This window comes from Gymnoscopelus microlampas (genome assembly GCF_963454915.1).
Source record: "Gymnoscopelus microlampas genome assembly, chromosome: 17".
NCBI lineage: Eukaryota > Metazoa > Chordata > Actinopteri > Myctophiformes > Myctophidae > Gymnoscopelus > Gymnoscopelus microlampas.
The window spans coordinates 28,609,398-28,622,696 of NC_139954.1; positions in this window are offsets into that span (position 1 = coordinate 28,609,398).

Below are 13,299 nucleotides of genomic sequence, written 5' to 3' on the forward strand. Positions count from 1 at the left end.
AAGGACCCCTTAGACGAAAGAGAGATGAAGCAGGGACCCCCACTACATATTGTTTTGCAGATTAAACTTTTTCATAGATAGCGAGAGGCGTTGTGTGCTTATAGATCTGCAATTTTTCGGCTAATGTTCCCCTCAGAATATGGATGCTAGGGTTCAAGTGGTTACAAAAAAAAGAAGTTCTTATTACACAAAGATTACCTGTAGTAACTCTGAGGACTCTCTAGGGGTCTCGGCCCCCCTGTTGAAGATGAAATTTCAAAATAAATAAATATACTCTGTTACAAGTAAAAGTATTGTATTAAGTATTAATTGTTGTAAGTACAATTTGCCTCTGAGATGTAGTGGTGTAGAAGTATAACATATTGAAAAATGCACATGCTCAAGTAAAGCAAAAAATACCTCAATGTTATACTTAAGCGCCATACTTGAGTAAATGTAATTACTTTCCACCACAGATGAACCGAAGGAGACGGCACGCAATGGGACGAACACAGACTCATTTCCTCACCTGACGCCATTCTCCCGTTCCCGTTCCACCTCCGCCCGTCTGCCTGGAAGGTGAAAACACACCACAGGTGCCAGGAAATGAAGAAGACCTTGTACGTGTTCCTCTTAGGTCAATGAAGATGTTTCCAGAAAATATGCACGCCATTTTCCCGTAAATGCTCCTTGGCAGATGTCTGTTCCCAGCGCAATGTTTGACCCTGGTAGAGAAACACACGCATGCATACACAAACACAAATTCACACTTGATGAATTGAATACACAGGACCAGAATGGAAACAAGCCCTCTGGGCTTTTTGTGTTATCCTTTTAGCATTATTGTATAACTGATTTTTTTTCAAATTGTTAATAAAGTATTCAATCAATCAATACGCAGCAAGTTGACTCCTTGACTTCCTCTATCTGTCTCTCTCTCTCTCTTGTGCGCACGCGCGCACACACACACACACACACACATACGCACATGCACAGTATACAAAGTCGTACACATGCACAGAAATGTATTTCTCCCTGTCTCTCTCAAGCACACACACGCTCACAAGCATGCTCACACGCACACTCACACGCACGCATGCATGCACACCTCAGCTCGGAACAGAGAGCGTATAAATGCTTCACATTCATACGGACGTTTACAGATCGCAGCAGGTTTCAATCTGAAGATGTAGGATTTAATGAGAACAGGCAGTGCTTGGCTAGGGGACGCAATGATGTCCTGATGTCCATTTAGCTGCAGCTTGGACCAGTGGAGCGAGAGAGAGGAAGAGAGAGAGAGAGAGAGGGGGGGAAATGAAACTCAGCAGAAGGAGAGGTGAGAGGGAGAAAAAAGAGGGAGCGATAGAGAAGGATGGAGAGGTGTATGACGAGAGAGAGGGGGGGAAGGGAAAGAGGGAGAGGGGGAAAGTGATAGCTCAGCAGAAGGAGTGAATAGTGTGATGTATGGTCGCCACAGTAACCTGGTGACATTTCCATCAAGCTCCCGTGACCTGATGGAGGATGCACTGTCACCGAAGGAATGGAGAGAGAGAGAGAGAGAGAGAGAGAGAGAGAGATGGATCAGAAGGCATGCAACAATAGAGTCGGGAGATGTGAAGACATTAGTGTGTAATGTATAAAAGCACGTACTCTTCATCCATCTCTCCCTCCACTATCACACCATCCCTGGGGAGAAGGTTTATGCTCCGTCGTACGGTGTTGCGCCGGAAATAGCTGATCCACAGTAGGAAAGCTGAGAGGGAGACAGTTTAGGAGAGACAGAGAGGGAGACAGTTTAGGAGAGACAGAGAGGAAGACAGTGTAGGAGAGACAGAGAGGAAGACAGTGTAGGAGAGACAGAGAGGGAAATAGTGTAGGAGAGACAGATAGGAAGACAGTGTAGGAGAGACAGAGAGGGAGACAGTGTAGGAGAGACAGAGAGGGAGACAGTGTAGGAGAGACAGAGAGGAAGACAGTGTAGGAGAGACAGATAGGAAGACAGTGTAGGAGAGACAGAGAGGGAGACAGTGTAGGAGAGACAGAGAGGAAGACAGTGTAGGAGAGACAGAGAGGGAGACAGTGTATGAGAGACAGAGAGGAAGACAGTAGGAGAGACAGAGAGGGAGACAGTGTAGGAGAGATAAACTGTAGGAAAGCCGAGAGGGAGACAGCGTAAGATAGACAGACAGTTGGAAAGCTGAGTGGGACACAGTGTAGGAGAGACAGATGACGGAAGACTGTGGTGGGATCTGATCTCAGGTCAGTCATGGTAACAGTACATGTGGTTAGATGTTTATATTCTATAACACAGTACAGCCCCTCCGAGGATATTTAGGAAGACAGGAATCCACTCAGCCAGTTAATTATCACATCAGTCATAATATCACTCCCAAAGCATGTTATCTCTCTCTCTCTCTCTCTCTCTCTCTCTCTCTCTCTCTCTCTCTCTCTCTCTCTCTCTCTCTCTCTCTCTCTCTCTCTCTTCTCCTAAAGAGAGTTGGAAATATAATTGCTGGAAAAGAAATACATACATATTCCATGCAGCATTAGGGTTTACGTACTAAGACAACAACAAAGTAAGCTGATCATTTCCGTGTGTGCGTGTGCGTGTGTGTGTGTGTGTGTGAGAGAGAGAGAGAGAGAGAGAGAGAGAGGGAGAAAGAGAGAGGGAGGGAGCGGGGCAGGAGGAAGTGGAATGAGATGTTTTTCTTTTTTCCTCTCCTTCACCAGATGGAGTGATTCATCTTGCTGGGTTTGGAAGTGACAGAAATGTAACCTAATGAGGAGATTCCATCTGCATGTACAAATGGACTCAAACAAATGTGTGAGTGTGCATCGCGGCACAAGGGGACGGATGGATGACAGAGCCTCTCTACTCCTTCTCCTGGTTTAATCTCCTGTTCAATCATCTTCTGTCTCGACAACCTCATCTGTGTTCTACAGCCAATGGGGACCCGTCTGTCTGTCTGTCTGTCTGTCTGTCTGTCTGTCTGTCTGTCTGTCTGTCTGTCTCATGTACTGTAGGACTGTGCCTACAATGAGGCATGCTAGAATAAAAGTGTGTGTGTGTGTGTGTGTGTGTGTGTGTGTGTGTGTGTGTGTGTGTGTGTGTGTGTGTGTGTGTGTGTGTGTGTGTGTGTGTGTGTGTGTGTGTGTGTGTGTGTGTGTGTGTGTGTGTGTGTGTGTGTGTGAGTGAGTGAGTGTGTGTGCGTGTTCACAGGTATATGCTGTAACATGTGCAGTGTCAGAGCATCTGGGTGACAGGGTGGTGCTGATGAAGGCAGTGCCACAGAGATGCTGTGGTGGAGGAGGAGTGACATATTGAACATAAAGACTTTTGGGGGATATTCAGGGCCTCACACAGCCATAAAACAACAGGCGCACAGCAGTGTCAGTGGTTAGAATCTTCCCAGTCACTGTATAGGCATCCATCTATGGCCCCCCCGGGGGGGATGCATGGACACATGTCACCAGGAAAAATGCAATGTCAAAACAATGTCATGTAGAGCTGCACTCTACCTGGACCACTTTACACAGGATGTAAACATCTGAATGATAAGTTTGACCGCTAGGAGGTTTCTCTTTGTAGCGTATCTGTCTGTCTGAAAAAGAACTGCCTGGTCTGTCTAAAAATCTGTCTGTCTGACATACTGTCTGTCTGACTGACACTTTCTGTCTGTCTGAAAAAAAGTTTGTCTGACAAACTTTGTTTAAAAAAAACTGTCTATGTGACATACTGTCTGTCTAAAGAACTGTCTGTCTGGCATAATGTCTGTCTTTGTGAAGAAACTGTCTTTGTGACTTACTGTCTATCTCAGTGGTTCTCAAACTGTTTAATTTCAAGGACCCCCATAACTCTGAGAGTGTGCAAATTGAACCAAATGGACCCAGTGCGGGTCCATTTGGTTCAATTTGCACACTCTCAGAGTTACAGACCTCTAAGGGCCCATTTGTAACACTGTCGACGAACCCTGAGGGTCTGTGCCTGGATTCCACTATGAGAACCACTGGTCTATCTGACATACTGTCTGTGTGACATGCTGTCTGTCTGACGGTTGTACCTCCTCCCAGAATTTCCAGTTGGGTGGAAAATAAAAGCAAACATTGTTGAGTGACAAGTTGAAACATACCGTAGACATTTTAAGTCATTTTGTCATTCTGCTCATTGTCACTCTCCGTAACAAACGGTCCAATATACATGCTCTCTGACTTTCAGGCCCGCGGCACAACTTAAACTTTTAACTTTCAGCCAGGCCAAACCCTCTCCCCCCGCTAACCAGCGGTCCGACTCGGAAAGCAAATTAATCATTCCTTCTGCATCAGTCGCTCCACCGGGCGAACGGCGAAAAACTCAATTAATTCCGCTGCTTTGCATGCTTCATTTTTAATTATCGCTGCATTAGCATTGATAGAGTGTACATGGCGGTCTCAGCGTGCAGGTGTGACCTGTTGCCCTCTCCCTTTTTTTGTTTAATTAGCACCAGCCTACCAATGGCTGACAGTCACACAGAGGACAATTCTGTGACACATCATAAAAACACACAAGTAGTAGTAGTAGGAGTACTCCAGTATACTTCAACTCAAGTACAAATTTCACAGAACGACTTTCACTTATAGTGGAGTAATATTTGACCAGGAGTGTCTATAAGTTGACTCAAGTACTGATGTTGAGTACTTTGGTAAACACCATTAAACACTATTTATATTCACGAGTGTCACTCATGCCAAAATGACATTTGTGTTCCAAAATATCCTCGGGTACTAGGACCCTGCAGCATGATTTTTTTAGTGGTACTTCCATATAGATTAACGGTGTAATGACGACAGAGCTACCAGAGGAGCTTTTTACCAATTTAGCCGTCATGCCAATTGATTCCTCCCACACACACACACACCTATGTGCTATCACTGCTACTACAGTATATCCTACTGACTCACCAGCCATTGAGGAGCCCCCACCGGGAGGATAGAGCTTTCGTCCTACTCCCGCCCAACACTCCCTGCAGACAGGTGCCGCCCCAGCCCGTAGGATTACATGCAGTAACAATTATCACCCTCCCCAGCCGGCTTCCCTCCCCGCACACAGGCCAATTGTATTAAACAGGCACTTTTACCACTGTGTCACCCGAGCGCAGCCTGGCTTTAAAATTCAATTAAATTCAAATAAACCTTATCTATATACGTTAAATATGTATAATAAGACTAAAGAGTGCAGTGGGTAATGAACCTGGGCTCTCCATCCAGGTGTGTCCTGTGTGACTCATGTACCCTCTTGTGCAGAGAGCATCTTCATTCAGCTGCATCCACTTACATTCTCTCTCTCTCTCTCTCTCTCTCTCTCTCTCTCTCTCTCTCTCTCTCTCTCTCTCTCTCTCTCTCTCTCTCTCTCTCTCTCTCTCTCTCTCTCTCTCTCTCTCTCTGTCTCCCTCTGTTTTTTGCCTCTTCTTTTTCTCTTTTAATTCAAACTCGCCAGCGCTTGCAGTTGTTGCCATTGGAGACGGCATATGTTGCAGGTATGTTTCTATGGCAACGTGAAGGAGGAGAGAGAGTGTGATCCTTGTCAAAACAGCTCTCCTGTCAATACTTACATGTCAATATATACTGTACATATCAATAGATATGTCAATATATACATGTCAATATAGATACATATCAATATGTGTTACAGATAAATGTTAATAGATACGTGTCAATAGATATATTTCAATAGATACATGTCAATAGATGTTAATAGATACATGTCAATATAGATACATGTCAATATAATAGATAGCCTACATGTCAATAGATATATGTTAATAGATACATGTCAATATATATATGTCAACTAGAGTTTCGGGGGGCTACGCCCCCCTCAACCCCAGCCGTGCACGGGGCCCAGCGTGGGCGTGTGTATATTGGGGTACCCAAATCGCCGCAGTAAAACTGTGGAAAAGTGGGGAAAAAAAATAAAGAAATTGAAGAAATTATATTTATGTTGCAGGGGGTCCGGATCCTGTGGAGTGTTGGGACGCGCGGGGACCCCCCTGGAACATGGCGGACCCCTTCGGTGTTTTTTTTTTTTTCATGAAGGTGGTTGCTTGTTTCTGCCGCTTGTTTTTACCTGGCATGCCAACCTGAACCTGGCAACCCTGATGTTTACCCTTAGCAGATGCCGTAATGGTGCGCGCTGTAGTTGTTTTCCACGCTCGCGCAAATGAAACACTAAACGGAGAAGCTTATGATTGTGAGGTTGAGCGTGAATGTATTAGCATTGTAGTCACCTGAATTGAGCGTGGAAGCAGAAGACACGGTGAAGGGGAGGTGAAGGAGGCGCTGCTGTTGTTTTATTCTGGCAACGGAGAGAGCTGCGGAGTTTCAATGGCGGCCGTTCGTGTTGTTTCGGCGAAACCCGTCGCCGTTTGGTGTCGCTGGTGCGCACGGTAAACGGTAAGAAAGGGATTCACCTTCCGTTTTGTCCGAAATGTGGTGAGTGTAATAAATTATGTTGCGACGTGGAAACTGTGGAGTGAGCAATGACGGGTGCCCTACGCCGTGGCTACCACAACACGGACATGTGCTATGTCCGTGTTGTGTTTACTCGATTACAGAGCTGTGGCTATAGCGTCAGCGGCGCGCGGAAGTAACTTGTCGTTTATATAATTAGATAGATACATGTCAATAGATGTTAATAGATACAGAATGCACTTTATTGTCACTTGAGTTGGCTGCACAGTGGCGTGGAACAGAAACTTTCCTTGCAGCATTATGCAAAATGAATGGATTTACGACCTACGAATGGTGCAAGTCATGATTCATGAGTCCAACTTACAACCGACTTGGATATAATTTACCTACTGTTCATACAGTAGTAAGCACATGCAGTGACACTGTGACACGGAGAGAGCGTTTTGGAAAGTGATGAAAGAACACAGGCAACTATGCTGGCATCATGTAACAGTGAACATGACAGTACAAGAAAGCTTATTATGTACGTTACTAGCCTACCTACTGTACATAATCAGCCATTCATACAACCTCTTTCAACCTTTATTTGAACAAGATCGAGAAGCATAGCCTGCCCTGAAACATATTCAGCCAGTTTGTTTATGCTCTGTAATATTACAGCGTGATGTGGTGTAGCTTGTAGATATATCACTCGTCCGTCCCAACTACTTCATGTTCTTTTTGGCAAGCGACACCCCTGCATGATCGAGTAGATAAATGATGCTTTTTGAAACCATGGACATGCGAATGAACAGCGCAGAGTGCAGTGCATCTGTGGTTGAAAAAAGTACGCTGTGCTACTACGCTGTAGCAATGGTTGGGTGGTGCGCACTCACGTAAACATGCACTTGCTGTATTCAATTATGGCTGATTAATTTAACACTTTAACACCGGAATAATAAAATGTTGTCGGTCACGTTGGCCGGTCAGGAAAATGCCTAGCGGAAACCCTGGCACACACACGTGTATGCGTGCGTGCGTGTGAGAGAAGGAGGTTTTAGCTACTCAGTTGTTGTGTATAGTTGAACATAAGCTCATTCCTGCTATTGGTGTTTGCCTAATATCAATTAGTAGTAATAATACATAAACAAATAAGTTGTGACATTTTCGGTTCAACCGTCCTCTGCTTTATTAAAAATAGATTAATCAGAATGCTGTATACTGTATGTTGACAAACACTCAAGTAGGCTACATAGAAGGGTGAAAGAGAGAGGGTGACACATGGAGAACAAAAATGAGGGTGAGAAAAAAGAAGGAGAAAGAGAGGAATGGTAGAAGAGAAAGAAGGGGAGAGGATGAGACAGAGGAGCACTGAGGGAGATGAGCGATGAAGGAGACGCACACGCACGCATGCACACACACACACACACACACACACACACACACACACACACACACACACACACACACACACACACACACACACACACACACACACACACACACACACACACACAGCCTGGATAGAGGTGTCACTAATTAACACTACATACCATTTGCAGTTCCTGAAGCATTCACTTCCTATGAAGTCATAAACTGGATAGATTTGTGAGCTTTTGGGGGGTTTTCGGGTTGGAACAACTTGAAAGATGGACTTTTTTTCTAGTACCAGGAGTATTGGAATATCTAACCTGTTGTCCTTGCTTTTTCTTTGTTTTTTCTTTCTACACCTGTAAACCCATGATGTGACAATACATTTGAAGATGAAGTTGAGCTGAGGTTTATGTAGCAAGATGGTCTCATCCAGACACTAGGAGACGTCTGGTCGGCTGTTGGTTAATATTATGTTGTATTTAGCATACAGACTAACTGCATAAGCTACCACCAACCAGCTTAGTTATTATCTCTTTTTCTTTCTTACTGTAACAGCTGGATATTCTCAAGAGAAAAGAGAAGAAGCCAAGCTAACCAACATGTTTTGTTTTTTAGGTTTTCTAGGACACAGAACAGTTTTGAACATTTGTTGTTGTTGTGTTTGAAGCCGTACATATGTTCAAAACCACTGTCTTGAAAAGACCTCCACCCTCCCTTCACATCCCTCCACCCCTCTCCTCCTCCTTACACCTCCCTCTACCTGTCTCCTCCTCTCTGCTGCTGTCTTCATTAAATCAAAAGAACAGATGCTTGTTCCCATTATCCTCTTGGCCTCGGAGCCACAGAAGGTTCCCCTGTGTGTGTGTGTGTGTGTGTGTGTGTGTGTGTGTGTGTGTGTGTGTGTGTGTGTGTGTGTGTGTGTGTGTGTGTGTGTGTGTGTGTGTGTGTGTGTGTGTGTGTGTGTGTTTGTGTTCAGTGGAGTCTCACATAGACACACTTTGGAAATATGCTTTTAACACTTCCGTGACTAAGCAATCAATGGGACCGATTTTGAGAATTGAAAGTGGCTTAACTTCTCTCAGGAAGCTCTGAGAAAGTTCCCCTTTCATGACTTTTCCTAAATATATGTTTCAAACCATCTCCGTTTTTTTTTTTTTTTTAACTCATTATAAATATGAAATACATACCATGTATCCCATCCCAGCCGTTTTATTTCGGCTAAATTGGTCGCTCTCCCCCTCTCTCCCCCAGGGTAGAGCACTTTACACCTCGTTTACCCCCCGCAGAGCGGCCCGCAGCGCAGCAGAGAACTGCTGCACTGCGAGTCCATGTTGCCATGTCTGCTTATTATAAGCGACTTTGGGCTTGATTTCCACGTCTTTCTATTATTATTATTATTATTATTATTATTATTATAATTACCCATATAATTACATCATAATGGTAATAATGTTCTACTCCACTACAGCTCAGAGGCAAATCTTGTACGTTTACTCCACTACAATTATTTGAAAACTTTAGTTACTAGTTACTTTGCAGATATAAATATATTTTCATAATGTTTAGATTAGCTTTTACTTTTATTCTACTTTTACTCCACTACAATTAGGCTATTTGAAAACTTTAGTTACTAGTTATATATATAGTTAAGAATTCAATTTCATTTGACAATGCTTCATGTCTCACTGTTTTCTCAGGGCAAAACGCATACAGTAACATTTTCATAGACCTGCCTGCTTATTTCTCTCTCAAGATTTGGCAACCCATTTCAACTTTCACTTTCATTGCAAAGCAGCGGAAAAAGAATAGATCTACAAGCATACAGCTTGTCACGTAGCAACTGTTTTGTGCTTGTAGATCAGATATTTTGCGCAGGATTGGTCACATGTGGAAACATACCAACGTGTTCACGTGTTGCGCCGTGGAAAGTGATGATAGAAGGTTCAAGGAGACGCTTTACTTACGCTTAGGCATAATAGGCAAATAATGTGAATAGTATTATTATGAATAATACTAATATTGGTTTGTCAAGAGATATCCATGTGTTTTGGACAATGGAGATAGTCACGTAATTAGACAGTGGCTTCAGCGTTCATATAGGCTCCATGTTTCACTGAAGAGTTTAATGTGACGCTACAGATTGCGCTGTTTTATACGCTTTTTTTTATAAAGACTTTACATACAGAATCTGCAGTTACCATTACATTTTATAATACTATTTTTTATATATATATATATATATATATATATATATATATACTACATTACTATTTTATAATGTTTGTGCCTGCCTACAACAACAACAACATTATGTGGGTTCACTGACTGAGCAGAGTGCAATTGAGATGTTAATGGCTATTTAGAAGACAATGGAACCCCCCACGGTTTGGGGGAGAAGCTGTGAGCTGGTCTGGGTCACAGAGGTGAGACAGTAGCCAATAGGATAGCCTTATTTGGGGATCAAAATGATCGTATTTCAGGCTGTGTAGGTATAAATGAAACCTCAGTCTTGCGAGTGTTAACCCTTAAGAACACAGTATATTCCTTTAATGCTAAATTCCAGAACTCACTTTAACTCACTGACTGCCACTGACGAGTACACACGTCAGTTGACCCCAGGCTCACACTGCCAATGACGAGTTAAGTGTGTGGTGTTTTCAATGGTTTACGCTAGAGGGCGCTGTTCCGCACCCTGTGAATCATGATGATGATGATGAAGACCACAGCCAAAGATCACGTGATCACAACAAAATTGAGCTGGTTTGGAGTAGTATTATACTGTAGGATTTATGAAAAATAAAATCTCTGCTTTCTGTTGCTTTTTGACGAAAAGAAGCTACATTCAACTGCCCACAACTAGATTGGATTATCGCGGTGGCACAGTTTTTTTTCTCAGATTCTCCTACGTCTTTTAAAGCGATCGGCGGGTGTATCGTTGTGAAGAAGAATATTCTATGATTTTTCAAAGGTTAGTGAAAATGCTCGGAATCGCTGGCAAGGGCAGCTATAGGCGATGTTTTAACTCTGACTGGCAGAGTGGCAGTCAATGTATACAATTGTATTTTAAACATTCTGGTAGAGCGGGTTAATACAATATTATGCAGTGGTTGGAGGTGGTCTCCCTACTCTTTCATTGAGACACTTAGACCCTGGTGACAGGTATAGGACACCTACTGGTTGACAAGTTGTACTGCCTGAAGCTTATAAGCCCCATATCTCCCCTGGCCAAACGGAAATAGCCTCCAATGAGCCGTGGGAACTTGGTCTCTCCATGCGGGAGACCCGGGTTCGAATCCCGGGTATATTAGGACATAAAAGTTACTGTTATTGAAGCTGTTGAACATGAACTTCCTGACCTTTTATTAATTTGTAAGGGTGAAATGTCTGCTGTTAAATATCTGCTGCAAGGAAATCACTTCTAACTTATTAAGTTTGGTATAAATGTAAAAATAAATCACCTTCATTAACAATAGATAACATTTTTCTATTTCATCAGTTTAACAATATTTCCCATAAATTATTGAAAACCAGATCATGTAATCTTGACAGACACTCCCCCCCACCTCCCAGAAAAAAAAGCCTAATGAATAATAATAGGCTGTTAATATTTTAGCATCGTCTTGTCAGATATCAAAATGATAGTATTAATAAGAATGTGAGCAGCTGATTAATTTATGACGTGTGGATAAAAAGCAGCAAGAGTTCAGCTAATTTCCCACCCGAATTTCTTTAAACTGAAAGATCAAGAGTTTAGCTGTCAGGATTATAGCTTAATAGTGTTTTTTGTACAACTGCACAATGTATCAAGATACATAAAAATCAAAAACTGTGAGTTCTGTAGTTGTAGAGTAATAAAAGTGTAAGACCCTTGGAGGTCTTACTGTGTATTAGCTAATACAATGAAATAACTATCGTGAGCTCCTCAAGTAGGATGACAAGTGATTCAGTTTAAACTTAAGTTTTCTTAAGTTTAAACTTAAGTTTTCTTCTACACATTGGAATCTAATGGTGCAGACAGCACAGAGCAGACCTGCCTGTTGGACTGGGCCAAACTACTCTCAATAAGTAGGGGGGGATGCCAGTGGCCTGTCCCACTTTGGGCTGATACATGTTTTTGCTGAAATCTGATTACCTCACAGGTTCATTCATCTCCATCTCATCAAGTTGTTGTGGTAGAAATGCAGTTATACAGGTAATTAGCTAAATGTAAAAAAAAAAAAACAGATGAGAAAGAAACAGGTGGTACATAAAAAAGAGATATGTGCCAGGTGCAGCTAAATGTGCCAAACTGACAGACCTCACTCAATATTACTGCTAAAAGATTTGGCTTCTCACTTAAAGGGCCTCTATCCTGGGCGGAATTTCAGTACCAGTACATCCCTACTATATTATGAATAGATCATTGTCGTAGTTACACGGTAGTTAGAGGCAGATCAGTAAACGGTCACACTTTATTGGTAGCATTATGAACAAGTTTATGTGAGAGAAATCCAGCACCACACACTCCCTTGTGGTGCTGGATACACACAACCTTATTCTAAAACCCCAGACTCCAAGTTTATTTCCATCTCTGTGTTTTCAAAACAAAGCTATGCTTGAACCAATAGAGATTGGCTCATTCCTGTTGAGAACAAATCAGCAATTACATTGACCTTGGGCGTTGAAGACAAATTACCCACGCCTGCCCAGCCGGCGGGACCTAGAGCCAAAAAGATATAGTTGGATAGAGCCCACTGCAATAATATAAATGTATTCGAAATGTTTTCAAAACATTCTGACCATTTGAATTGGGAAACTAGCACTTCAATACTCAAACAGGCATTCAGGTTATTAGTCTATAAGCATCATTTAAGTCTTATCAGTTGCTTAGAATGAGGATGATTTATGTGGTAAAGCTTCTTCTGCAGTTGTAATTCAACCTACCTAAGAGAGTGTCAAATAAATGCTTTAAAATGTATGATGCCATGTAAAATATTTGAGCCCTAGAGCAGTGCTTCTCAAACATTTTCATGTCCAAATTGATACGTATTAGGTGGCGGGCCCCCATTTGAAAATATCTTTCAGGTGTGTGAAAACTGCACTTCCACATGGTAAATCGTGATTTTAGATAGTGCCTTTATCCAAAGCGCTTTACAATCAAACCGGGAACCTTCGGAATCGCAAGCGGCCACCTCCTGAGCCACTGTCGCCCAAATTGAGTGGGTGGGAATGTTGAAAAACAGCACGACATGGGAGTGCTGTCGCGTCAAACGAGCGACACAACAGGTGATTTTGCCCCAACTACTCACTACAGTACGCACGAACGGAGAGTGAGAATGTGTTGCCCTCCTGCTATCATGAGAGGAACAGCGCACCACGTTGAGATCTCATCTCTAGAAAATTTCTTGTTTCATGCTGTTCAGATGTTGGCGGTGGACAGAGGTTGTGTCGTTTTTCACAGCGCTATAAAGCAAATTACAACTCAGTATTTCAACTGCGGTAACAGACAGAGCCTATGAATTCATACAACTCCACACAGGA